General features: G+C 39.3%; 1 protein-coding gene and 1 long non-coding RNA gene across 3 annotated transcripts in view; both read right to left on the minus strand.

Moving 5' to 3' along the window:
• On the minus strand, positions 1–27,084 carry LOC140706049 (uncharacterized). Its single transcript, XR_012085755.2, has 3 exons — positions 24,281–27,084; positions 2,345–2,504; positions 1–2,093 (listed from the first exon to the last, which is right to left on the minus strand). It is a non-coding gene; the product is annotated as an uncharacterized LOC140706049 (long non-coding RNA).
• The window catches only part of SCHIP1 (schwannomin interacting protein 1), a 525,056-nt gene that overhangs the window by 243,614 nt on the left and 254,219 nt on the right, over positions 1–27,223 (minus strand). The gene's annotated exons all lie outside the window — the stretch shown is intronic.

A 27,223-nucleotide genomic window follows, 5' to 3' on the forward strand; every position in this document is an offset into this window, starting at 1 on the left:
TTTGTTTGTTTTTTTGTCTGGGAAGTATGTGAGGGTTTTTTGCCTGGAAAAAGCAGGTATTTTATTCAGCCACAAGAGGGTAATTTGTTTGAAATCATTTGTGAAACCAATTAATTTTGAATTATTTTGGCACATGTTGATGCCTTTGTTTGTGTAAATTGTGTCTGTGTGGTTTGTTTAGGAATCGATGCCCAGGTCATGGATCTGGGGCTACAGGAAAACCTTGCAATCTGATATGAAAAGAGAGCCAGCAAACAGAGAAAGACTGGGTGGGGAAAAGTGCTCCCTCCAACTCAAAGGTAGAAGCTGCTAATCTTGTCAATTTGTTTGGTTAATTTCTCTTTGCCACTCACTGGTGTGCCTTCCCTCTGGCCAGTCTCTGATGCTGGTTCTGTCCTTTCTTCTCCTTCTCCAACTCCAGTCTGTTTGTCCATCTCTGTGCTCATGTGCTGGGCTACAGGGATAAATCTGTGTTTTTCCCCTTATCTGTTGTACTGAGCTAGTGCTATGCCAGATTGTAACCATTTTTTTAAAAAAATAACATAGCAGCAGCTAGGAGCTGTGAGAGGCAGCCAGCGTGGAGGTGAGTAGAGGATAAAGCTTCATATCCAACAATTCCAAAAGCCCATTTAGCCTCCTGAACTGATTTTAAAATGGCTCAAAGTTTTTCACAAGATGATCCACATACCAACTCAAAACTATGTGACTTATCAAATGATTTTAAACCGATTTAAACTGACAGATGCTATTCTGTCCCTTCAGCATTACCTGGGGGCTGTACTGTAATGGATGCAGAAAAATGGGCTGAGGCTGAACCCAGACTAGACGGAGGTCCTGAGGGTGGGTGCCCCCTCTGTTGGCAGTGTGGGTGACTCCGGCTCATTTTGGGGGGTGACCCTAGCCGCAAAGAATGGGGTTTGCAGTTTGGGGATCCATCTGGACCCCACGCTCACCATGGAGACTCAGGTGGTGTTGGTGGTCCATACCGCCTTTTTCCATCTCTGGCGGATAGCTCGGCTGTGACCCTATCTCGATATGGGGGCGCTCACTACCTTGGTATATGCGCTCGTAATCTCAAGATTAGACCACTGTAATGCACTCTAGGTGGGGCTACCTTTGAAGTTGATGCGGAAACTCCAAGTGGTACAGAATGCGACAGCCAGACTCCTTAGTGGAGCGAGAAAATACCATCATATTTCTCCTATTCTGGCCGCATTGCACTGGCTGCCCGTTCAGTTCCTCATTGACTTCAAAGTCTTGATGCTTACGTATAAAGCCCTAAACAGTTTAGGGCCTCAATACTTGGCGGAATGCCTACTCCCACCATGTTCTGCCCGTATCACTCGAGCAAGTCAGGAGGTGAGGCTGAGGAGCCTGACGCCGAGGGAGGCCCGGAAGGAAAAAACAAGAAACCGGGCCTTCTTGGCGGTGGCTCCTCGCCTCTGGAATAATCTGCCTCTTTGCTGGGTATTTTAAAAAAACCAATTAAAAACATTTTATTTTCTCTTCTTCTTTTGTGATTTTTTAAAATTTTCATCTTGAAGAACTAGCTATTTAATGTAATAATTCTTTTTTATATTTATTGGTTTGTCCCCCCACCCTGAAGCCAAAGGACGAGGCCTGAATCATAAACATTAAGCTGGGCCATTTCAGCAAATAGAAGTCAGTAGACATTCTAGTTAGAGACAGCTACAGAGTAATCTTAAATATAGACGGTTTGCACCTTTGTCTTGCAGTCTTGAATGAGTGTCTACAGGGTGAAAAAAAATACAAATCAGGAAGCTCTTATTTCAGCCCCATTTGCTTACAACAAAGATGGTAAATTTTGCTCAAAAATGAAAATGTAAGGACAATTTATAGAGACTTGATGTGCAGTAATTATCCTTGAATCTAAGAATGGTGCTTCAGTTGTATGTGCTTTGCTAAAGGTGACAAAAAGATTAATGCAGGGTAAAGAAATAAAGCAGACATCGTTTTAATGAGTCCAACTCTCTTTCTGCCATTAAATGCAAATTGCATCCGTTTGAACTTTGTTGTTCAGGGTTTTTTCTTGTTGTTCTTAAAATTGTCTTCCATGGCCAAGCTGAAAACACCTTTAATATAGTTAAATAAAAATGAATTTTCAGTGTTGAATATTACCAGGAGATAAAATCTTAAAGAGCCACAGAAGATTCATCTTTTTCCATTTGCAAAGTTTACATGAGCTAGCAAACATTTTTCTTGGCCCCTGCACAGTAATGGATAAAATAAATCAAGCCCTGATTGTCTATTACACTCCCGAGATTACATTAGAATGAGGTCTAGCAGGAAAATGCCTAAACTCAAAGGAGTTCTCTCAACATACCTGCACAAGAAGCATTCAGCTGAAAAGCACCTAACAAACAATGATATTTTTGAAGCCTCCATGCTGTAATTTGTAATTGGAAATGTGAAACATGGAAAGAAATTATTTCTTCTGGATGTGGTTTTATAGAGCAGATGTTAAATCCATTATGAATATAATTCTGAAAAGAAGGAAAAAGTCAGAATTTTAAAAAAGAGAAATAAACTTCTTTTTCCTCACAATACTTCTGGGAGGGGCCTTTATGCATATTTTAACTTCAAGGACCAAAACTACAACAGACATATCTAAAATTGCATAATTTCAGCCACAATCTGATTCACAGTGCCATATATTGAATGGAATGCTTGAGATCTCAATGTTTTAATTACTTTGTTGGAGTTTTTTTTGGGGGGGGTAGGTTCATCAAGAGTACTGTCAATTTAAGAATGTTTGTTTGTTTGTTTATTTATTTATTTACAAGATTTTTTTAGCCACGCCTTTACCAGTGGTCTCTGAGCAGCGTACAACAATATTAAAACTTCAAAAACATTAAAACCATTAAAAACAGACAATATTATAATAATATATTTAAAACAATCATTAAAACATTAATATTAATAAATCATGCTGCTCATATGGCCAGCTAAAGAATACTATTTAATTAAAATGCTGGCTAAACAGAAAGGTCTTTTCCTGGCGCCGAAAAGCCAAAAGTGTTGGAGCCAAGCGGATCTCTATAGGGAGGGTATTCCAAAGTTGGGGGGTAACAGCCAAGAAGTCCCTATTTTGACATGCCACCCCCTCACCTCTTTCAGAGATGGCACCTTCAGAAGGGCCTCTTGGACTGATCTTAGATTTGTTCCCTAGCTTTCCTTACTAACTCTGTAACTTGTGAACATTTGGCTAAATTCAATTTCAGTCCCATATAGAGAAGAACTAATGAAATGGGTCACCTTGAACTTTCGTTACAATTTGGAGAGCTACAGCTGATTCTACATTGTTTACCTGGGTATATGATATACGTTTTATGAACAATGCATATGCTGAACCTCAGCTCACTGACACGTTATGCTCCATGTATAATTATCCTCACACTGAAATTGATACCTTTGAGCAAGAAGGACCCCAGGTGTGTCTTTGTAATTGCATCTGCTACAAAATCATGTGCATTCACAAATCATAAACACATCCAAACAGGGACAATTTTTTCTCATAACAGCAAAAGCATGGAAGGATATGTGGCACCTTAGATGGGCAAACTTTATTATAGTCAGTGACCAATATCAGAAATACAAATAAATCATAAATACATAAAATATGTTGATCCATTACTATCACCCTAAAAATATAAAAATAGCTAAAAATCTCCTTAGAGATTAAATAGGTTAATGTAATGTAACACTGTAGGGTTGCCAGTTTGGAATTTCAAAAATTTTGTTCCTTTTGATGAAGGCAAGTAGATCCAGAAGATTTGGAACAGTTGTTTTTCTTGACTACAATGTCCAGAATCTCCCAGCCAACATAGCTTCTGGAAAAAGTTTAAGATCCAGAAAAAGGGGTGTGGAGACAATAGGATAACTTTGGGGGTTATGGGAACAACAAGAATCAACTGTGGGGAATGTTGTCTAGCACATTTTCTAGACTTCAACACTAAGCAGCTCCAGCCAGCATGGTCAGTTATAAGGGGAACTAATTTAAAATACCGGGAGGGACAAACGTTCTTCAGACTTGATGCAGCACAGCTTCTGATAGGTTTAATCTCTAGTTCTCATTGTATTACAGCTGCACTGTACAAAAACTATGGGCTGGCTGGCAGGGAGCATTACAAAAGGTTGGGAAATACAAATATTCAAGCTTGCATATTAAGTGAAAATGCTGCTACTCTGAAGACAGTCCAGTTTTTCAAACCATGTCAGAAGAGCAGCCCTTGAAGTATTTGCCAAGACCTATGACAACTGTCTTCTTTTTATTGGCAGCAGAATCCACAAGAAACATCATAGACAGTGTTCAGCAGACCCTGTCCAAAATGTGTAGAGGTAAAAATCTATCTTTTCTGCAGCTTTCAATGCCATTAATGCCATTAATTGCTTTGTTTTGACTGTAAGAAAAATCCCCTTGCAATGACAGAAACTTGGGCTTTCATTTACTATAAGAGCTATCCTGCTCTTATAGTAAATGAAAGAGGATGCCTAGAAGATTGAGGGAAATCTAATAGTTTATAGTTACTGAAAATGTTAGGACTACAAATTGGTATAAACATGGTTGGGACCAGCATGGCAATCTTGTTATTTCTGTTCTTTGATCCAGAATTGCTATGCTGTACTTTCAATATTGTATTTCTTGCATTTGTATCCTATTATTTGTCCCAGATGATTCTTCCACCACACCATCCTCAATTTTATCTGCTCAGCCTTGTAATATGGACTAGTGGCATAGTGGTTACAAAGCTGGACAAGCACTTGGCAGATGCAGGTTCGAGTCCCTATTGAGCATTAAATTCACTGCACAAGCTTAAGCCTGACATACCTCACAGGTATGTTGTGAAAGGGGGAGGGAACAGTGAAGAAAAAAATGTATGTTGTCTCCAGCACGTTGTAGAAAAGGCAAGTTACAAATATAACCAATAAATAAATATAAATATTATTTTGTTAAACCCATATTCTACATATAGTTTTGTAATGTTCTATCATCAAGGTATTTTTAAATACACCCTGTTTAAATTTTCATTGGGGAGTAACATTGTAGGGTTGCCAGTTTTGAATTTCAAAAATATTGTTCCTTTTGATGAAGGCAAATTGGGGAGTTGGGGATGCAGTAGAAGTTCTAACGGCAGTTCTAATCCACACCAATCTACTCCAATCTAATCCTAGGAAAGCACAGGATGTCTCAAACACTGTCAGTGAACTTCTGAAAGGAACTCTAGAATGCAATCAGTAGGCTTCGTAAGTCTTCTATGTGATTTCTATATTCCATTCTATATTCCAACAGTAGCATTTCCCTAGTTTGGCAGCCTCTTTGATCTGTACCTCTCGTCAAGAAAAATCACAGGGTTCCCTGCTGAGCACCTTCTGCGGGAACTGTAAAATGGGCTCCTTTCCCATTTCAGTACACAAGTAAATGAAGTCTTGCAAAGGTTCCCTTGGTGAGGAACCAGAAAAAGAAGTCTAGCATGTTAAAAATAATGCCAAAAAGAGAGAGGCAAAACTGCTGATTAAAATTCTTTCTTGGCTAACTATGTGCATAAATAATGGACAGAAAATAGTTTCAGAAAGTGAGAGGCAAAAGGAAAAACAACAACCCTCATGTATACAGGCCTGCTGCTTGTGATATCTGGCCTGGAGTATCTTTTCACACAGTTTGGAGTATTGCTGTTCCTCAGAAGTGAAAGACAATTAATTCTAAGGGCAGTCCAATTCCTGTTCTCCTCCCTCCAAAATCTGCTGCACTCCCCCCCCATGTGCGCTGTCAAAATCTGGTGAAAAAGTGAACCACTGAACTATGGCAGCAAACTGGAGGTGGAGGAAACCATTAAAATTTAATTTTAATGATTAATATAATCATTTCAACATTTAAAATAAGCAGGAAACACTTGTTTTAAAGGGATTTTAGTGGTCGGTCAGTGAATTTCTATGGCATGTTTTGGGGACTGCAGAAATGGCCTTTGGGGGCAGCATGTAGTGCATGAATCATGTGTTACCCACCTAGGATCTATGCCTATTTAAATATGATTTCAGTGATCTGGGGCTCCTTAGTGCTCCTAAAAATAAATAGCTAGCTGAAAACCACTAAATTCCAGCTTATATCATTACTTATATCGTCTGATCCAACTAGTTTAGTTCTGCCGATGCTAAAAAGTTATTAAATACATTGGCTGAAATTTGTTTCCATATCTTAAGCCCCCCAGTAAGGCTGATGGTGCCATCAATGGAGGCTATTTTTCAGAAATTAAACATTTCTTACTTCTGTTCCAAGGCTCCCACAGCTCCCACATAATCTCTTTCATCACTGAAAAGCCATGGGCGCTGCTGCACAGGACAAGGAAGTCTCTATTTACTGAAAATCCCCATTGCTGGGGAAGTCCTCTTTCCAGCGGTGATTTAGTTAATTAAAGACTTCTTCCTTCTATCTCACAGCTTCCACAGCTTCCCGAGGATGGAATGGATTACACAGGAGCAAGAGGAGTCTTGAGACAGACTTAGGAAAGGTTTAGTTTCTGAACAACAACTCTTGCTGATGACAAAATAAGCCTTACATGGACATGTTACAGAACAAGATTTCAATAAAGAGCTGAAATCGTGTTGCACAGTTCTGCCTATGCAACATGAATGAAATAATAATGTAAGTGTCAGAGTACCGCTGATTAAAGGCTTCCTTTTGTGACTTTGGGGTACACACAGCACATACACAATGCAACAAGGTTGCATGTACTCTGAAATCACAAAAGGTAGCCTTTGTTCTTGTTGTGGAGGAATTTATTTTATTTATTTATTTATTAAATTTATATCCCACCCCACTAGACCAGGTCTGCTCGGGGTGGCCAACAGCATAAAATAAGACAATATAAAATACAGATAATCATAAAAATACAATTGATATATTAGTTAATACAATTAATTTAGGAAAGTATTGCCAATGGGATAAGATGGGAAAAATAAAAATAAAAGACTTAGCTGACTGGAGGGAAGTCTTGCTTAAATAGCCAAGTTTTTAACTGTCTATTAAAAACACCCAGCGAGGGTGCCAGCTGAATTTCTGTAGGAAGGGCGTTCCATAGCCGATGGGCCACTGCCGAGAAGGCCTGGTTTCTAGTTTTTTTCTTCCGAGCCTCTCTCGGCGTCAGACCCCCCCCAGCCATGCCTGCTGGCGGTGACGGATGATTCGGGTAGGAAGGTGCCACACAACAGGATTTTGGTTTTTAAACATAATAACAATTAAAAAATTAAGACAAAATGAATTCTTTGAGTACTGATCCTTATTTAATCAAAACCATGTGCTCAGAAACAACCAGCTAATTAAATGGAAATAATACATAACTCCAAATAATTTCAGTTAGCAGTAACAAGGGTATAATTCCATTAAGTTGCAATTTTAAAATGACAAGAGATAGGCTGAAATACTGTTGTGTAGCTATACTTGCAGAACGTGAAGCTACAGGAATGATACAAAAAATAATGGCAGGTGGAAGTAATAGCCCAAAGTATTTCTGCAGGAATGTCACATAATTATCTTGATGTGAACTGTGTTATTCATTCTGCAACTGCAATGTGAACCATGCAGTCATGAACTGTGCATTCAGCTGCACAACTGTGGTTTGATCCACACAACTGTAATGTGAATCATGTGATCCATTACACAATGCTGGCTGCCTAACCATAACCTTAGGTACATTACACCAACCTGAATAGGATTTTAGCCTTAACACCACTCATTTTACAGTGCAATTGTAAGTTTTTTGTAAGAAGAGTATGGCCTCTTATAAACTTATGAACTGTAACTATAATGTTAAGCTTTTTTGGCCTTGGAACTACATCCAGCTGTCTGAAGAGGCTGTAGTCAAGGGACAAGACATGCCTATGGCCCCAAGTGCACGTGATGAGGTAGAAAACATTTCTCAGGAAGTTCAGGAAGGGGCTCATCTGAGCCATCTGACCCAAAGTCCTCTTCTGAGATGATGATGCCCCTTGGAGCCTAGGATCATGACAAGTACTATCCTGTTCCAACTCAACTATTGGAAGACCATAAATACGTAAGAAAAGAAAAGAACAGCAGGGCACAAAAGGGAAATAAAAGGTGAGAATATAGTGGCCTTCATTTTATTTATTACCTCAGCTTGGTATTATTTAGTAGCAGGTTATTTCCAAAGAGTGAGAAGCACAAATGAAAAACCTTGGTAAATTTCTTTCAGTTTATGGTCAAAGACGAGTGAAACCTTTCTGTGTGGATTTGACCTTCTTTAGCTCATCTCATTTTCTCTCTCAGAAAAGGTTAGCTGCGATGTGCCACAGTGATAAAGTCAGGACGGGAGCCAGCTAGTGCTCCTATATATTCCATTGGTTAAAAGAGACAGGCGAGTTGTATCAAGACAAACCACTTGAGGACGGGGCACAGCAGACTTCCCTCATGCTTTGGCTCAGCACAACTCATTTCCCATTTATTATACCTCATTAAAACTTCAAAGCTCCAAAAAAAAAGCTATATACAGTATTTTCTATTAAAGTCTATTCATAACTCGCCATGTAGAAATCAAAACAGATGCAAACATAAAAAAACTGAGTGCCAGTGTAACCATTCCAATTCATCTCTCATAGTTTATTTTTCATGATCTCCCTCACCTTCTTTATCTGACTACTGGAGACAGTGTTTCTTCTGTTTATCTTGACCCACTGTTGCTGAATAGCTGTGTGCCACGGTTTGGAATGGCTTGTCTCCTTTCTTAGACATTTCCCATTTGGCTGCAATTTCTGCTGACCTTGGCTGGCCTAAATTCGTATTGTTTTTGGTGGCTTTGGATCTCCCAAGTCTGATTTATCTGGCTCTTTATCAGATCTCCACATATTGCAACATGTGCCTTGGGACTGTCTCTCCTGGGAGCAGGACATCGTTGAAGGAGTAAGAATCCACACCACTAGATTTGCATATCATGCCAAACAAACCACATGTGACAGTCCACGGTTGTCTCTTTACCTACTCCAGCTGCAAGTTTCAGAGATCAGGTATTGATAGCCAGCACACTGATTTGTCCTCAGTAAGTCAGGAGCCCTGTGTAACTCTGGACCATTGTGATAAGCAAATGTGCCCAATTTGTTTATGTCTACATCTTCCTTTAAGTGAAAGAGAACCCCTTCTGCTTGAGAAGAATTTTAACATGCTGATGCACTTTGAGCTCAGAATGATCATTTGCAAAATTGCAATATATAAGTAAATAAGCACCCCTGGGAAATTCTATCTTCAGGTTCTTATAACTACCAATTTAACCTCTAGACTCCTGGTTTATGATGTGGCTAAGGGCTATTAATGGAATTAAAATCTTGTGTAATACATCTGCTTATCTTGTATGCTGCAGTTGGTTTAAATGAATTTGTGAGTTTTAAATTAAATTGAAAAAATTTCTCAGGCAAAGCAGTATGCATACTTAGGAAATAATAGATAATTAAACCTCAAATTTGTCCCCTCAAGTCTTCTCATGGATGGAGTAATGTGCTGTTTGTTAGGAGAAGAAAGCCATTTAGAACAACAAGACAGCCATACTCTGGATATAAAATTATCTTAGGGTGGCCGAAAGGTTTGTATAGGAACTAAACCCTCATGAAATATTTCAGTGTCATTTCAATGGCATCATAAATAGAATCATGCAGAGCAGCAACTGTGGTGAAAGCATATTTATAAGGCTGTGAGAAATAACATCAGAAAAAAATAAATAAGGAGAATTTGACTAGTTTCTTGTCACTTGGAATATGATGAGGCAAGTCTAACAAGGCAATGAAGGCTACCAAAAACATCCATATCACCAATTTGGTTTCAAGCATGGAGGAAGGCAAGCTTTTGGAAATGGCCCCTGTTACTTCTAATATTTGTATTAGGCATTCTAGTGGGGGTGTGAAAAGGATTTTCCGTTCCAAGTACCTGGGAATCCCTTACTGAGGGAAATTTCCAGCTGTTCCTTTTCTGGTGTCTTCCATGGGCAACCACATATCTTTGTTTTATATCTAAATAATGTATTTTTATCTTCCTGGTCACTGACCGTAGTAAATAAATACAGCATTTAACAAGTCTTTGTTTGCTGCCAGTGGAGCTTTTATCAGGGTTGGTGATGACTTTTTTAAATTGGTTTTTAAAAATTGTTTTAAATTGCTAGAGCTTTGTTTGTTTTAAGAATTAATTGTATTTGTTCTTTTTAAACATAAGTCAAATTTAATCCCATTCATAGAACGCATAGAAGGGGAACCAAGATCTGTGAAACCTTTACCATGAAGAAAGCTGACAGGAAAAAAAAATTGATTCATTTGAAATGTGGTGTTTGAGAATGTTATGGCCTGACAAAAAGACAAGTGGATGCTAGACCAAGTCAAGCCTGCACTCTCACTTGAAGCAAAAATGACTAAACTGAGGCTATTTCCATGAGGTGACATAACTCACTGGAAAAGATAATGCTGACAAGAATAGCTGCTGTCTTCTTAGACCTTTGATAACAAAGGGAAACCCTTTTGAGTGGAGGAAGCTTTAAGTGGGGTTTGGAAAGGATAATAATAATAATAATAATAATAATAATAATAATAATAATAATAATAATAATAATAATAATAATAATAATGATGATGATGATGATGATGATGATGATGATGATGATGATGATGATGATGATGATGATGATGATGATGATGACGATGGGACCACAGAGCTGGAAGAGACCCTATGGATCATCAAATCCAGCCCCTGTGAAGGACTCACAATGGGGAATCGAACTTCCCACTTCAGAGATCTAAATCCCTGAGCTATTCAGCAATTCTCATCCAATGATAGATAAAATAAATATATCCCTGGTACCTTCGTATCTTCAAAGCTTCTTCCAAAGTACACACGCGTCCAAAAAGGTCCCTTAGGTAGAACACTTGGACACTCTTTCTGAAAACTCCACCTTGTGCCTAATAAAAGCTGAATGAGTTTATGTCCATTTCCTGCCTTGTTTGCCCCTCTTACTGTGTACTGCCAAGTCCTACGTCCCCAATAGGTTTAGAGATTTGTTTTGCCACACTGCTTTAGGAATAAATAAAGCTCTGCATGTCTGAGGAAATACTTCAACTGGAAATGCTCAGGGGACTGCTGCATCATCTAGGTCTTTTGTAGTCAGTAATGGAATAGAAGGAATAAAATAGATACCCTCCCAAAGGCACATTTTGCCCATTTAAAATATGGTGTCCAGGGGAGGGTTACTATAATATGGATTCAGATCTACTTTAACTCAACTGAGGGGATGATTAGACACCTAAATTGTCCTAGGTTGGATTAGGCTAAGCAGGATCGCTTTGAGTGGTAGTATGTCATTTGGCACAATTCTTGTATCAGCATTACAACATGCAAGGACTGGTTGGTTCCAGGGCAGGAAACCACACCATATCTAAAAAGACCCTATTTAGCCCTTCCTCCCCTTAAAGAATTTAAAAAAATTCCTCTCTCTCTGTTTTTTTCTGTCTCCCTACCCATGGAGAAGTAGAGGAAACCCACATTTTTTTTAAAAAAATGTAATTGATATAGCGTTGAATTGGTTTGTTGATTAACCAATTTAATGTTGGACTATAAGGATTAAGGATTCTCTCATGAGACGAGAAGACTCCTTGGAAAAGATGTTAGGAAAGTGTGACGGCAAGAGGAGAAGGGGACGACCGAGGATGAGATGGCTGTACAGTGTCATCGAAGCAACCAACATGAATCTGACCCAACTCCAGGAGGCAGTGGAAGATAGGAGGGCCTGGCGTGCTCTGGTCCATGGGGTCACGAAGAGTCGGACACGACTAAATGACTAAACGATGATGATAAGAATTAAAAAAACGAGGTGGAGAACTCTATCTTCTTCTGTCTCACTTTCTATGGGAGGAGCAGAAGGAAGTTTTCAATTGATTGATAAATGTTTGGATCCTGCGTTGGTGTAAGTGAAGTAGGTGAGCAACTTGCTTTGGACAGTGATTATATGCTTGAGCCAAATCCTATCCACATTAAGAAAACAGTAGCCCTGACAGTGACCCAAAAACGTATAGGTAGTGAAAGTCATTGCGATTGTCCATCTGTCTTGTGGTCACACACACACATACACAAATAGTAAGAAAAAAAAGAACTAGCCTGTCCCCAAAGTGGACCAAACAGTGAGACAAATCATAACCTGATCACAGTTTGAGCTACTGGAAGCAGAATTTCCTACCTTCTCCTCCCTTGGCAATGTTAGTCATGTAGTCAGTTAGTTATACAGCTATGAATCAGTTAAGCTCAGTTCATGTAACCAGTCATTATTTTTTTCTCTTACGAAGTGTCTCAGAGTGAGTTGTTGGGTTAATAAGTACCAGTTGAGGATAACAAAACAAAAAGGGTGGTCCACTTTGGGGACCATTGATCTGTAGGTCCCTAAACTTTTTCCCATTGCATAGGTAGAGCTTTTTAAGATGCCCTATCCAATCACATCCTACCAAGAGTATTAGGCTGCCAAATCTTAGGGCTCTGGCTGAAGTCTCAGGAATTTGCTACATGTCTCCAGGCAGGGAGACAAATCTCAAGGTGAATAGCCCTGGAGGAGAAGAAAGTTGGATAGTGGATTCATTGGAGAAGGCAGGACATTAAAATTTGGAGTCCCTTACCCACCCATTCCAAGCTGGTACCTGCTTCATTGGTTAAGATACACGTTAGAGTGTATGCAGAAAGGTGGTGGATGCATGTAGTTAAGTCTGTTGGCCCATCTGGAGCATGACAATGGACCCAAGTACAAGCATCCAACAGCTGTGTGGAGCAATTCCAGGCCCTCTCTCATGTTTCCTTCAAATGCACCTGTGAAGGTGCCAGGACCAAGCCGCCCAGAGTAGTCAATTAACTAGATTGGGTTTTTTTTGACAAATTAAATAGATAGATAGATAGATAGATAGATAGAGAGAGAGAGAGAGAGAGAGAGAGAGAGAGAGAGAGAGAGAGAGAGAGAGAGAGAGATAAAGCCAGCCAGCCAGCCAGCCAGCCAGCCAGCCAGCCAGCCTTCTTGTGGTAAAAACTCATAGCAGCTCCACAGAGTCTAAAAAAAGTTCTCTGTTGGACAACAGTGAGCCTCACACGAGTCTTAGCTGCCTGTGTATCAACTGTGGTGCAGGTGGGTGTGATGCAAACCCTAGTAGTTATGGTAATAATTGATTTGCAGATTTTTTGGCCTGCCCAGCTGCCAAAACAATGTCTCCTAGCTCTTGGTTGCCTTGTTACATTAGCCACAGTTTACCCACATTCTGAATTTATTAACCTCATACTCTTGTCCTCAATTGAATGACTCAGCAACAGTTCAAGCCCTCTTCCAATTTTTTCTGCCCTACCCTGTGACATCACAGAGACTAGCCCATGTGACATAAAAATCTCAGGGAATGGGGCCCTGCTGATGTGGTGACACTAGTAATTGTGAGGAGGCACATATGCTTATCATGCCTCAAGAAGCAAAACGTTGTGAGTCATCCTGTTTGTCTAATATCTGTACAAATGGATAGTAGCTGGAAACAAGCTGCACCATTTCCACACAGAAATTCATGAATATCTGTATACTGTAGTAGTGAAGCTCCACAACATTTGAATCTTGTCTATGCCAGGTTCTTCATCATGTGGAGACATTCAACAAGAGGATAAAAGTAACTAGCTATAAATAACAGGATATTTGTAATTGTTTCATTTTTCCTTTAACGAAAGTATAATCAAATCCTATTACAATTTTAACTCAATGAAGGCTATCTTAGCTCCTTTTACAGAACATGTGTAACTTTTAAATTGCTTTGACAATTACTACATTTGGACGAACTAAGTAGTGGGAGGGACGTTGATAACATGGTCCAAGTGATAGCTCATGCTGTACTCATTCTGCAGCCTCATGTCTTTCTGGGGTATTGAAGAAGTGGACAAGAACATAATGTGCTTCGTACCACAGATTGCAATAAAACTTTAACTAAAAATGAATATTTTAGTTACTTTTGGGAAACAGGTTAAGAGTAACCATTAAAAATTCTAATAGCAATGATAATGAACGGTGATGGGGATTAGAATTATCAATCAATTAAGCCGCTCAGAGTGGTATAGATGTATCAGATGGGCGGGATATAAATCAAATAAATAAATAAATAAATAAATAAATTAATTAATTAATTACATTTATTTAAAATACAGTATTTTTACCCTGTCTTTTTTCCTTAAAAGGACACAAGGAGGCTTATATCATTAAAAGACAAGCAACAGTCAATATACAAATACTAAAAAGGATCAAACAAATACAACAAAGATAAGCAACGCAAAAACACATTCAAAGCACTAAGATACAAAAACCCATTAACCCCCCACACACACCAAAAATGGCAGTCAGTCACTCAAGGAAAGCTTGCCTGAAGAGAAATACAGTAGACCTTTGGTCTAGATGGGTGGGGTATAAATAAATAAATAAATAAATAAATAAATAAATAAATAAATAAATAAATAAATAAATAAATAAATGAATGAATGAATGAATAAATGAATAAATGAATAAATGAATAAATGAATAAATAAATAAATAAATGAATGAATGAATGAATGAATGAATGAATGAATGAATGAATGAATGAATAAATGAATGAATAAATAAATAAATAAATAAATAAATAAATAAATAAATAAATAAATAAATAAATAAAAGTCTTTGCCTGCTTGCAGAAGGACAGCAAAGATGGCTTACTGTGGGAGGGAGTTCCAAAGTCTGGGAGCAGTAACAGAGAAGGCCCTCTCTCATGTTTCCATCAAATGCACCTGTGAAGGTGGCAGGATCAAGACAAAGGCCTCTCCTGGAGATGTTATTATTTGAACAGGCTCATAAAAAGAGATACAATCCTTGAGACAGCTTGGACCCAAACCGTTTAGGGTTTTATAGGGTTGGAATCAACACTTTGAATTCAGCCCGGAAATGGATCAGCATCCATTGCAGATGCTGTAACAGGGAGGTTATATAATCCCTGTTACCGGCTCCAGTCAGCAATCTGGCTGCTGTATTTTGGACCTACTCAAGTATAATATTTTATATTTTTTCAAAATAACACTTTCAAGCTCTGTATCCTATCCATGGAGGTATAAGATAGATGTGGTTCTCAATACATGAATTGTAGACACAAGGGTAGGAACAGTCCACTGTCTGTACTATAGAAGAATCTTAAGATATGGGAGGACAGTGCATACACTGCAAATCTAATTTGCCCCTGATTCTCTTGCTGTTTTTCTGACTCCCACGGAAACTGAAATTAGAGCTCAAGCAGAAAAGGTTGATTGCTCTCTGGCAGGGAAGGATGTCCCAGCTTTCCCAAGTGAATACCATTTTTCCACTTCTCTGTCACAGGAAAGAGCCTTGTTCATTTGTCTTGGAAGGAGGCACTTCATTCCAGCTGCCGACCTGCCTGCTGAAAGATGGATAGTCAGATAAGGAGGAATCCAAACCCCACAATCCTTAAGAACCTGCACTGTGGCAATACATTTTACAATAAAAAGAGTAGCCACGGGATCTAAAATGTACCTCTTCCCCAGTGCTTAAAATTCTTTACAAATCTTGCCTCCACAATCCATTCAGTGTGAGGTGAAAAAGCAGACCAGCAGAGAACCCACATCCTGGACAGAGCGCTGAGACCGAATGACAGAAAGAAGTTGGGTCTCACAACCTCAGATTTTATCTTCAGTATGGAGACATTACACTTTATGTGAAGCAATTCAGCCCAGAAAATGTTCACAGGGATGGGGCATCCCTTCTTTACTCAGTGCCCTGGCCACTTCATAAAACATCATCCTCCACTCTCAACCCTTCTCTCCTCCTTCTTCTGAATTTGTTTATACTGTGGAAATCCATTAACGATAAAAAGGAAGAATAGCAGTATAATGCTTTCTTACTGCCTGTGTGAGGAACCCTCCATCTGGATAGGCAATTTCAAAGTAGATGAATGACTGTGCAAATGTTTACAGCCCAAACTCAAACAATACTAACAGTATTGGGTTGGGTAACGATTATTGGGTAACGATTATTGTGGTAACAGCTGTGAAACATTCTGCATACTCAAAACAGGAACACTATCAGCATTATTTCATTTAAAAACTTTTATTTACTCCGTAGTATTTTATCCCTCAACGAAGTGTAAGACAACTTGTAAGTCACATTGTCTACACACATACACTCTGTTTCGCTATTCAGCAACAAATATAAAACGGCAACTGAAACAGTTCAAAAAAGAAGAAAAAGAGAGATAAAGACAAACCATGAAATTGACTGGAACAAGTTAAGCCTAAATAAACTAAACTTTGTAGGATTTTTTCCCTGAAATCACAGCAGAATGCAGTCCAGTTGAGCATCCCTCAGAAAGAATTCACAGATATTAAAACTAAGCTTAAACACGTTAATAGCTTGACCGAAGTTTTGACATATAGCTCACTCTCTTAACCACTTGTATTTCCAGACACATTGTGCACTGAGTATTTTGGGGAGGTTGGAGAAACAGCATATAGCTAAATCTTCCTTTGCCATGGGAACTGTATCATTCATTCATTCATTCATTCATTCATTCATTTTATACCCCGCCCATGAAGACCAAGGTCTACTCTGGTCGGCTAACAACAATACATATAAGTAAAAGCAACGTCTACAGGTCATAGTACAAGGTAGTGTAAAGCTGGAGGATGGAGTTAGAAATCTCCTACTCCCTCATCCTTACATTAGCACTGGAAAGAAGAGTGAAAACAGGGAACATTGGTTACAATATGTCACAGTTGTAACTAATCTAGACATATATATCAGGGAATAGTTATTTTTAAAATCTCGGTGTACCAGACCTCATAGTAGTTCTGACTTGAAGCAATCCATCCCACGTGCTAGATAGACTGCTATTTCACTCTGTCACTTTCTCAATCTCTCCCTTTCTCTCTGTTAAATAAAGTAAGTCACTGTTGAAAGACAGCTGTGGGAAAAGGCTAGGAAGGGGGCTATGGCAGCCCCACCCTCCAAACTCAACAGCAGATGACAGCATCTCCCCCCCCCTTTCCATTATATTTGGCTTAGCGGTTGCTTGTGGGGGGAAAATACATGTGGAAAGTAAATAAAATTGATTGTTGGGAACAACAGGTGGATTAGAGAACGGATTTCCTTAAGCGCGCGCGCGCGCACACACACACACACACACACACACACACACACACACACAGAGAGAGAGAGAGAGAGAGAGAGAGAGAGCTGCTCAAGGTTTTAGAGCCCACCACTGTGAGGCGGCTTCCTCACTGCTGCCTCACAGAAGAAATGGAGATTCCATGGGCTCTGCCCCACAAGGCAGCACAGCCCCAGAAGAGCCTCAGGCTGAGGAGGAAAGTGGGAAAAGGAGGGGGGTTGCTTTCCTTCCCTCTCCCCAGCCTTCATCCCAACATTTTCTCCTCACACATTTCAAGCTTGCTGTGCCATCATGGTCCTCCATTGCTGTCTCCTTCCTCATGAAATTAAATGGGTAAACCTCACTCATGAGTAAACCAAGAACCTCAAGACCCTTCTCATGAAAGAAAAAAACACTGATCAGTGAAAATGAAAGGATTGCTCAAATGAAAGTTAAAACAGACCACCGTAATGATGCAAACCTTTTAAGTGTGAACCAGACTGTTCAAACTTTGCCTGTCTGGATGTGTCCTATATAATTAGGTTACTCATATTAAGTAGAAAGCAAGCAGTTAAAAAAATGCAGTTAAAAAGATCCCAGATGAGGAATTTATTGATAAATATTAAGTGCTTTGAAATTTGGTTGAATCGATAGTTTGACCTATTGTTTTTTAATAGCCTGAAGTAGCTTCCTTAAGTTAAAGAATGTAATATGCAAAAACAGTTTAAAACAAACCTTAAAATAGACTTTGAAGATGAAAACTGTATGGTCCTATATATCCTTGATGTTATTGTTATGTCATGGAAATGTACATTTTAACACAGACAACTATTTTTTAAAAAAGAGAAAGAAGCAGTGGAAATGCAGATTTATTGCACAAAACTAGGAATTTCTTTGACTAAGAGGGTGATCAACAAAGAAGTTTTAAAACAAAGACCAAGAAATCATAAAATGCAGAAAGCTGGAATACTTTAGTGGCTTAATGATAACTAGAGAAGTTATGGAGTATTACAGTGGATCATTCAAGGTGAAATGGAAAAGAAGTGCATAAATAGGAAGAACTGGGAAAAGTGACAGGATGTAGCACAACATCATTAGTTTGAACTGTCAGTATATTCATGAAAATATCCAACTAATACTAGGCAAGGAATTAAAAGAAACTCCCCAAAGACATTTGTATGGAACTAATTTCTTTGGTTTCATGTCTGCTTGTATGCAAGCCAATTGCTTAGGAGGCACTAAACCATGGTACAAATGATTTACAAATCATACAAAATGGCATGCAGATAGTGATGCTGCCCAACTCTTATTTGCAATTAATAAGAATAATATTTGGAGACAAATAAGGCAATGATCTGTAGCTTACTTAATATGGTATACATGGCATTAGCAGTATAATATTGTTAAAACTGATTAAAAGGCTGGATGAAACCCATTGGTAGCAACACAGAATATGACACAGCATATAGTGAAGGATGTGATGACTGAACTAGCCACCATGGCAGAGTGATTAGAGTGCTAGGCTAGGTCTGAGAGACCCCAGTTCAGCCATGAACTTCAGCCTTAAAGCTGTCACTCTCCCTTGGAGAACTGTGCTTTATCCCTCACCTAAGCAAATCACAACTGTTAAACACCACTGTTGTATTTGTAATTAGTGTAGCCAATTCATCACTTGGTGGCAAACTTGTGGTGATAACCCTCTTCGTATTTCATTAGGCAGGCCCTTGCACAGCAGACACGCAATCTTAGCAGCTTGGTAGAATTTTCCAGAGCTTCTGCTGGAAAGAGTCCAGGGTTAAAGGCAACACCACAATGAGGCTGCAGAGGCTCACAGGATTTTATTTATTCTATTAATTTGTTTAAATCTGCTTTTCTAGATAATAGTATTTACAAGGCAGCATAGAAACAATTATGTTATGTACTGCCAAGTCCTTTCCTGGTTATGGTGACAGTAAGAATTAATGACCTCCAGAGGTCTTATCACTGATAGATACAATACAACAGACATATTAATACCATTCCATTAAACAGACATTTGTTATCTTATTAGATCATGGCCACTGGTCCCATCACCTCCTGGCAAATAGAGGGGGAAGATATGCAGGCAGTGACAGATTTTACTTTCTTGGTCTCCATGATTACTGCAGATGGTGACAGCAGCCACGAAATTAAAAGACACCTGCTTCTTGGGAGGAAAGCGATGACAAACCTCGACAGCATCTTGAAAAGCAGAGACATCCCCTTGCCGCCAAAGGTCCACATAGTCAAAGCTATGGTTTTTCCTGTTGTGATGTATGGAAGTGAGAGCTGGACCATAAAGAAGGCTGACCACCAAAGAACTGATACTTTTGAACTGTGATGCTGAATGAGGCTCTTGAGAGTCCTCTGGACTGCAAAGAGAACAAACCTATCCATTTTGAAGGAAATCAACCCTATGTGCTCACTGGAAGGACAGATCCTGTAGCTGAGGCTCCAATACTTTGGCCATCTCATGAGAAGAGAAGACTCTCTGGAAAAGACCCTGATGTTGGGAAAGTGTGAAGGCAAGAGGAGAAGGGGATGTCAGAGGATGAGATGGTTGCACACTGTCATCGAAGACACCAACATGAATTTGACCCAATTCCAGGAGGCAGTGGAAGACAGGAGGGCATGGTGTGCTCTGGCCCATGGGGTCACGAAGAGTCAGACACGACTTAACGACTAAACAACAACAATCCTATTAGAAAAAGCCACAGACCCTTGAAGGACAGAGGAATAAAACAAAAACCATTGTTTTCAAATCCTGTATAAATTTATGATTATTTGTCCTTTGTGTGCTAGCAGTGCTCAATGTAAGAAATATTCCCTAATCTGTTGCACTATGGCTATGTTTCTTCAAAATGTTCCTACACATACTGTTTAACTAATTGCTATGTGACATTAGATCAGCATCTTCTGACACAATAGCACTCTTAGAATTTGCCTGCATATACTAAAAAGGACAGCAGGCTCTGAAAATTACTATAAATTAAAAATCACGGACTTGGGTTATATGCAGCTGCACATGTAATGAGTACTGTATTTCAAAATCTATTTGAGCTTGCAAAAGGCCTATTTATGAGAGAAATCTCTACATTTCTCTTCTGAGCAAAGTCTAACAACTCCAAGCACAAACAATTATGCATTTCTGCAGAGGAAAAGTTCTTTTTAGACTTTAAGGTTGGGTTTAAGACCCAGCTGATAAAGAAAAGGGTGTGATGGTTGTTGTGGGTTTTTCAGGCTGTGGGTGTGACTTCCTTTATGTTGCTTGGCATCATATCACTACAATCTCTCCATGTCTTTTTAAAGATATAATTCACCATACACTGGATAAAAACATGAGGAGTTAAAAGTTTTTCAGCATTCATATTTTCATATGCTGACTAGCTGCAAAGCTTCCAGGAACACATTCAGCTACTATGCTGAAGCTTTTGTGGAGCACAGTACTGGGTGTTCATACCCTTCCTGAAGAATCTGACTCAAAATATAATTTATTTCACAGCTTGTGTGTCCTGTGATATACCGGGGGTCTCTGAAGATTCGCTCTGTTTTTCCTCAATTGTACAGTTTCAGCCTTGTTTGCCTTGCTATAACTCATAGTTACTAGCTCATATCTAATCAAGAATAATTTTAATGGGATGTTTTCTTACTACTAGTTGGAGTGCACTGAATTAATGGCCTCCTCTGCTTTTTAAGATGCTGTTGAGGTTTGTCATCGCTTTCCTCCCTAGAAGCAGGTGTCTCTTAATTTCGTGGCTGCTGCAACCATCTGCAGTGATCATGGAGCCCAAGAAAGTAAAATCTGTCACTGCCTCCATTACTTTCCCTTCTATTTGTCAGGAGGTGATATGACCCGTGGCCATGATCTTAGGGTTTTTTTTATGTTGAGTTTCAGGCCATTTTTTGCGCTCTCCGCTTTCACCCTCATTACGAGGTTCTTTAATTCCTCCTCACTTTCTGCCATCAGAGTGGTATCATCTGCATATCGGAGGTTGTTGATATTTCTTCTGGCAATCTTAATTCTGGCTTGGGATTCCTCCAGTCCTGCCTTTCACATGATATGTTCTGCATATAAGTTAAATAAGCAGGGAGACAATATACAGCCCTGTCCTACTCCTTTCCCAATTTTGAACCAATCAGTTGTTCCATATCCAGTTCTAACTGTTGCTTCCTGTTCCATGTATAGATTTCTCAGGAGATAGATAAGGTGGTCAGGCACTTCCATTTCTTTAAGGACTTGCCATAGTTTGCTGTGGTCCACACAATCAAAGGCTTTTGCATAGTCAATGACACAGAAATAGATGTTTTTCTGGAACTCTCTGGCTTTCTTCATAATCCAGCTCATGTTAGCAATTGGGTCTCGAGTTCCTCTGCCCCTTCGAAATCCAGCTTGTACTTCTGGGAGTTCTCGGTCCACATACTGCCGAAGCCTACCTTGTAGGATTTTGAGCATAACCTTGCTAGTGTGTGAAATGAGTGCAATGTTTACACTGAATGATGACAAAAGATCTAAACATCCTTTGAAAAGGATCAGTCTCAAAGATCAAAATACTGCATTTAAAACAATTTTGCAAAATCTTCCTTTGGTTACTTGTTGAGGTTAAAGAAGAGCATTGCTGCAATTTGAGTAACATATTAAAAGCCAGAAATTGCTTTCCTTTCCCCATGGTCCTAGCATAATTAGACAAAATTAAACAAAATTTTAAGATGCAAGCAAGAAAACAGCAGTGTAGATGAAGCTGTAGGCACAGTTAATTGCCTGATCTGTTTATGTAGATCTAATTTGGAGTATTAATTGAACCCTAGCAATTGCTGCTTATTTCCTTTGAGGATTATTTATTAGTAATTTTAATGATCAATGTAACATTAGATTGCCAGTCTGCACTGTGGGTGTCCTTTTAATCCTCTTTAGGTAAGAATCACTTGATATGTCACTTCCCAGTGCCAAGATCTCTCTCCATGTTCTGTTTCTTCACACATATCTGTGATTCCCCCCTCCCCTAATGCTTGAGGAGCCCCCCTGAGGCACAATAACAGCTACCAGGCCAAGGAAACAAAGCAAGCACAAACGGTAGCATCAGTTTTGGCTCTGTTTTTTTGAGACTCTCACCGTTGCAGCAGGTCTCTGTCTGAAAGTTATTTCTCCCCTCCCTTTGCCTCTGCCGCTCTGCCCCTCTTAAATCAAATGTGTACATGCAAATGGAGACAAAAAGGAATGAATTTAAATTTATCCTGTCAAAGGACAGTTCTGCTTCGTCCTGGAACAGATTTCCTCAGTCTGGTAGCCACCAGATGTCTTGGAGATATGGCAAGTTCTAATCTAGAAAAATAACTTTTAAAAAGTTCTACTTAGATACATGGTCATGCCTCAAACAGAACTTGGAAAGGGTGTGCTTTTATATATATATATATAAGCACACCCTTTATATATATATATTCACATTAAATATATTCACAGTGGTTATAATGGTTACTCTTTAAGGTGCAACAAGGTTTTTGTCTTTTTTATTTTATTTATTTATTTTCTTTTTCCCTTTGGATTTGCCTATTTTTAAAAAATAATTTCTTATAGAACTCATTACAAAGACCCGCAAGGTTGACTCATTTTTCCTTCCATTAATTCCACTCATGCAATTTTTTTACTGATTTCTTCTATTGCTGGTTGTATCACTTGTTTCTTTTCCAGTAAGCATTAATTCCTTTTAAAAAATCAATATAAAAAAGGAAGAAAATAGCATATATATAAACACTTTGCCATTAAAAAGGAACAAAGTTACAAATAAACATTATTCCTTCCTTGTTATCTCTAAGGTACTGCATTTTTTGTTGTTGTTGTTTAGTCGTTTAGTCATGTCCGACTCTTCGTGACCCCATGGACCAGAGCACGCCAGGCCCTCCTGTCTTTCACTGCCTCCCAGAGTTGGATCAAATTCATTTAGAGTTACTGTATTCAGACATTCAATAATAGGTGTCAGGAACTTGTCTCCTTAGAATAGGCATTCCACTGGGGGAAGGAGCCAAACTGTAGTTCCCAGCATCCACCGCCTATGAAACCTAGGCAGGGTGAGGCAACCATGGACAAGCTTCTGACCCTAGATTTCCAGTTACAGTGGTGCCTCGCTTAACAACGATAATCCGTTCCAGGAAAATCGCCGTTAAGCGAAAACATCGTAAAACGAAATTAAAAACCCAATTGAAACACAAGATCCTCCATACGGCGGCCATTATCGCTGCCTGTATAGCAAGGAATCCATCCCTAAACACAGCGGGGAGCCATTTTAAGCACCCAGTAGCCATTTTGAAAACCTGATGATCAGCTTTTTTTGATCGTCGTAAAGTGAAAATCATTTCCCAAAGCAGGGGACCGATCATTGCTAAGCAGAATTCCCCCATTTAGACCATCGTTTTGCGATCACAATTGCAATCACAAAAAGATAGTCGTGCAGCGATTTTGTCATAATGCGGGGCAATAGTTAAGCGAGGCACCACTCTACTCACTATTTTGAACTTAAAACTACTCCAGTCCTCTGAAGATGCCGGCCACAGAGATTGGCGAAACGTCAGGAAGAACAACCTTCAGAACACAGCCAAAGAGCCCAAAAAAACCACAACAACCATCTTAGCTGTGTTTTTTGGTCCTTGCACACCAGCCTTACCTAGTAGGACAGTGGTCCTCAACATTGGGCCTCCAGATGTTGTTGAACTACAACTCCCAGAAGCCTTTGCCACCACCTCTGCTGGCCAGTATTTCTGGGAGTTGAAGTCCAAAAACATCTGCAAGCCCAAGGTTGGGGACCACTGTGGTAGGAGACCCAAAAGCCAAAAATAGCAAATAAAGCCCTTGTGGCTAAGGCACTTCATTTAGGCACCCTCACCCTTGCCCCCAAGAATCACACTGGGGTAAAATATAGAACATTTATTTTAAAAGAGTAAAAAGTTGTAAAACAGAGAAAATATAAAAGTAACTGCAAAGCTCCTAGGCATTAAGTAAGTTACTGCAAGCCTTTCCTACAAAACTATAAAATACTTACTAGCTAATCCTTTTACTACTTAATTGCATATTATTCTAAGTTACCATGGCTAAGTCTCCAATCCATCATCGAAGGCTGTAAACCTGTCCCCCATCTTCTCCTCTCCAACTTACGATCACACACCAACAACTTGCTTAACCCCTCCTTCTTCCATAACTTAAATCAAAGATGGTATCCAATCACCATACAGTCCTTTGTCCGCAACTTCACGCCCATCTTGTAACTTTTCACAACTCCTTCTCTCATCCCAGGCTGGTACGCTGGTATGCCATTAGCAAGGAATGTTTTGGTTATCAGTTCTGAGAAACAGCCTTGGCTCATTTTCACAGGAACAAACAGTCTCCGTGCACGATGAACACCTGCAAGTCCTGGGAAATAAGTACTACAAAACATTACAATAGGTTAACCTTAACTCATGTTTGAAGGGTACTTTTGTCCTTGCTCTCATGTGGGGAGAACTAAATCTGAAGACGAGAGCATAGCCACACAATCAAGAACCCTAATTTTTCAGATTTTCTGACAATGTGGAGAGCCCCCGTGGGTAGCGACTGTTCTCCAGACTTAGCTGGGGTGGGGTATGGCAAACCTCTTCCATGTTAAGTTTAAAATCAACCCTTTTGGCAGGCTGAAATTTACCCTTTCATTGAACACCTGAAAAGGGAAAGTTTACTGAGCTTCCAGAGAGCTTGTTGAATCCAAGCTCTTCTCTAAAGCTGAAGGATACATAAAGCCAAAATGGCTGATATCTATTGAACATATGTAAGTAAACCAGAGAAGGTTTGTATCTCAAGATTTGATTTGTTTAAGACACCCAGTCAACCTCAGAAAGTGCTTTAATTTGGTCACATGCAACCACAAAAAGCTCACCACAAAATATATGTATGTAAAATACTGTAAATGTCTTCCGGATACCCTCTAATATTTTACTTAGCATTTCAGATGTTTAGGTCCATGTGATTATAAATAAAATGAGTGCATTTTCAGACAGCTTAATCAAAGTGTAAAATCATCAGTGGGTACGGCTTGCAATGCATACAGAAAATCAAGTGCAATTAAAACATTGCATTAGCTCAACCATTATGAATCTGGGCAATAAGCATGCACAAAAAAGGGCCCTAGAGATACATACTTGGGTCCAAAATTGCCTTTTTATTCAAGAGTGCTTTATTACCATGGGACCTGTACAAACAGCGGCAAAGCTATCACAGTGAGGCTAATTACAATAACAAGGTCTGCCTTTTTAAAAATTAAATTTAAAAATAGGTACTAGTATCTAGCCTTAAAGTAGTATTTAATTCTTTATATGACATCTTTGTTTCTTCAATGGTTTTAGAAGGGTGAATTCCACACATTCTGAATTCAAAATAGGAGGAGGAAAATTTGCAGTAATATTAACCATCTGTCAACAGATGGAATAAATGTACATTAACAGCAATGAGGGAAGATCTGTTAAGTGTCTGCCTTCTACAATTCCATGCTATAGTTATTTCTCAATTGTAACAAGGATGCATTGCTAAGAAGGATATCAGGTTCTCCAAATCTAATAATAAAGGTGTGTTATCATTTCAAACTTATGGCAGCCCTTTTAAGGGTTTTCTAGATAGAAGGTAATCAGAAGTGGTTTATCATTCCCTTCTTTTTTTGGGGGGGGGGCATCCTGGGACTGTGCAGCTTTCCCAAGGCCAAACAGGCTGGTTGTTTTTGGGATACAGAGAGTTTGGATGAACCCCCAAACTTTGGCTCCACAAGCAGATAATTAGTTCACTGTGCTCTTCGGCCAAATCTAGTGGAAAAAAATGATGATGATTCAATCATTTATTATTAAATAAATGATTGAATACAGTGGCTTACAAAATGGGGGAGGGAGATATGCACATAAAATATAATAATAAAATGCACTTTAACCTTATAATATTAGGAGACAACTAATTCAAGGCATTATTTAAAGGAAGTGAACTTGCCCATGAAAGCTCGCATTAAAAAGTATAACAGTCTTTAAGGTGCCACCATGTTTTTGTCTTTGTTGTTGTTGTTTAGTCGTTAAGTCGTGTCTGACTCTTCGTGACCCCATGGGCCAGAGCACGCCAAGCCCTCCTGTCTTCCACGACCTCCCAGAGTTTGGTCAAATTCATGTTGGTGTCTTCGATGACAGTGTGCAACCATCTCATCCTCTGTCGTCCCCTTCTCCTGCCTTCACACTTTCCCAACATCAGGGTCTTTTCCAGGGAGTCTTCTCTTCTCATGAAATGGCCAAAGTATTGGAGCCTTTGGAACCCAAAGTATTGGAGTATTGTCTTTTTAAACTTGTCCTTTAATTTTAATTTTAAATTGCTATTTACCAATAGTATTTAAAAAAAAGAAAACTGAAACCACTGAGATATCAAAACATTTTTTTTTGTAAAAAGAAATGCATTATTTTATCAGCTTTTAAGAATATATTTTTCTGCAGTGCATCTAATTGCCAAATGTCTGCCTGAAGAATAAGGTATTTTTCTGTTGGTGAAGCAGCAGTGAATGGGCCAACCATGCTTCTTGGAAGGAAAGTGGTGACAAACCTAGACAGCATCTTAAAAAGCAGAGACATTACCTTGCCGAAAAAGGTCCGCATAGTCAAAGCTATGGTTTTTCCAGTAGCGATGTATGGAAGTGAGAGCTGGACCATAAAGAAGGCTGACTGTCAAAGAATTGATGCTTCTGAATTGTGCTGCTGGAGGAGACTCTTGAGAGTCCCCTGGACTGCAAAGAGAACTAACCTATCCATTTTGAAGGAAATCAACCCTGAGTGCTCACTGGAAGGACAGATCCTGAAGCTGAGGGTCCAATACTTTGGCCATCTCATGAGAAGAGAAGACTCATTGGAAAAGACCCTGATTTTGGGAAAGTGTGAAGGCAAGAGGAGAAGGGGATGACAGAGGACGAGATGGTTGGACTGTGTCACCGAAGCGACCAACATGATTTTGACCAGGCAGTGGAAGGAGGACCTGGCG

The sequence above is a fragment of the Pogona vitticeps genome, chromosome 3, assembly GCF_051106095.1.
Source record: "Pogona vitticeps strain Pit_001003342236 chromosome 3, PviZW2.1, whole genome shotgun sequence".
Taxonomy (NCBI): Eukaryota; Metazoa; Chordata; class Lepidosauria; order Squamata; family Agamidae; genus Pogona; species Pogona vitticeps.